Source organism: Grammomys surdaster, unplaced genomic scaffold (genome assembly GCF_004785775.1).
Source record: "Grammomys surdaster isolate TR1022 unplaced genomic scaffold, NIH_TR_1.0 334, whole genome shotgun sequence".
Lineage (NCBI taxonomy): Eukaryota > Metazoa > Chordata > Mammalia > Rodentia > Muridae > Grammomys > Grammomys surdaster.
Genome location: NW_021604753.1, coordinates 5,774,474 through 5,776,713, shown reverse-complemented (window position 1 = coordinate 5,776,713; position 2,240 = coordinate 5,774,474).

Here is a 2,240-nt window from a genome sequence, read left to right as displayed (position 1 = left end):
AACATCAATGAACAAAAAGAGTTCCTAAGAGTCTGTCTCAAGAGGGACCATAGCAACACCAATGAACAAAAGGATTTAGATCTTTTTGTAACTTTCTAAATATCCAGAACATTTTCCCTGATTTAAAAGAGATTACCAAAATGATCATGCACCTCTTTGTTGGTGGCAGTAATTGGCTTTTGGAGTACTGGGGATTCATCCTGAGCCCTGCACGTGCTAGGAAACACTCCCAGGGCTTTGTCCCCAGCCTACCTTTCATATATCCAGTCTAAACACTGCAGGTTTAGTGTCATACATCTGCACTCTCCTGTCTACCATTCAGAGTATTGCACTCCTTCCTCTGAATAGCCAATAGAAAGCTAGTATTTGTATTGCAGGTTTGTTCAATAGATGTCTACTAAATACCTATATGCTAAGTGTTAAGGATGTGAGCCAGAATGAACTCCTGTGGTATTAAGTAATATGTCTCCAAATTCCACCCACTTTCTTGATCCTGAGCTGTGCAAGTCCCTGGGGGCCGCTCAGATCACCCTCGGTGCCAGGGTTGGAGGTGTTCAAAGAATCTCTTCTTCCTACCCACTAAAATAGTTCCAGGGCATCAACATTCCAAGGTAAACCTTAGAACTAAGCTAAGTTCACCAGAAGAGAAGGCAGCTGTACTTGCCCCTAGAGTAGAACCTGCAAGAAAGCAAAGGCAAATTAGGCAAAGAGAGCTGAGCCCAGGAGAAAACACATCTAATGGTGGCCTGGGCCATCTGTCTTCTAAGAAAACTAAAACTGAGTTTCTATTGTTGTCAACAGAAAGTGGATCATAAGTTCTTAAGGCGCTCACAGTCCAGTAAGGCAAATTGTATCTAATATGGAATACTGAATAAGCATGATGGCTAGTATGGAAACATGCATACAAAGGTGGTTTGGTTTTTCTGAAAATAAATAGAAGGAATATTAAAGAATCCCCAGTAGGGAGTCTTCCTTCTGCCATGATGTGTCAGACCAATTTGGACAGGCAGCAATAATCAGGAAGAAGGACACAAATACAGAAAAAGTAGAGGGAGGCAGGACCATGCTCTAAAGTAAGCCTGCACATTGGGAAAGTTTCCCCTAGGAACGATTAAGAATCTTTATAAGGACAGAAAAGCTAAATCTTCTAGACTGCATACATGTCTGTCCCACTCAAAACCTCACAAGACTTGCATAGCACTGAGTCCAGTCAATATTCCAGCATAGGCTGGGAAGTGGCTCTTGAGACCATGACTCCCAGTTGAGGAGCTGTTGGCAGTTAGTGGTTGCTGGTGATAGGAAAAGTCCTTTTCTTCAGTGACATAGCCTCTGGTAGGTTCCCCATGCTACAGTAACTCCCACTCAAAACAACAGAAGGCATGAGAGCAAGAAGGGGCTCCTTAGGGAGAAGAAGGGGCTCCACAGAAGCCTGAGGAGGATAAAAGATGACAAAGAGAGAGGGGATGGAAACAGCCAAAATATATGTATGAGCTAGTCAAAGGACTTAAGTCTAAACTGGGATTTCATGTGTACCTGAAGTGGCTCAGACCTCAGCTATTTGGACCACAAAATAAGATAATGCTTATTTGTTAAAATCATTTTTGAGATACAACACATGCCAGAAAAGTCACCTTTTCCAAGTTTATATTTAGTGAGTTTGGGTGTGTTTATAAAGTCTATAGTTATCATCAATAATCCATAGACAATCTCCTCTCTATGTCTCCATCACGCCACCCCCGTTCCCTCTTCCTCTAGACCCTAGCAGTGCTAATGTTTTCTGTCTCTATGAATTAGACTATTCTGGAATTGCTTTTTATTAAGATCACAGTTATATTATTTTTTTAAGGTGCTGGACATCAAACCTTGGTCTCTGTGCATGTCACTATTGTGGGTATTTCTGTCTAAGAAAGAGGGAGAAAGAGATAAGGAGGGAGGCCTGGAGGGAGGGAGGGAGGGAAGGAGGGAGGGAAGGAAAAAGGGAGGAAGAGGGAGGGGGACGGAGGGAGGGAGAGAGAAAGAGCAAGAGTGAGCAAGCAAGAGAAACTCATCAAGAGGGGGGAGAATGAGAGCGAGTTCTTTCGGGTGGAGTGTAGACATCAGAAGACAACTTCAGGGGTCAGCTCTTTTCTTTCTCCATGAGTTTCAAGGATTGAACTCAGGTTGATAGGCTTTGTGTGACAAGCCCTCCCTTGTCACCCCCTGAGCCATTTCAACAAGCCAACACTAAGATTTTTTTTCTT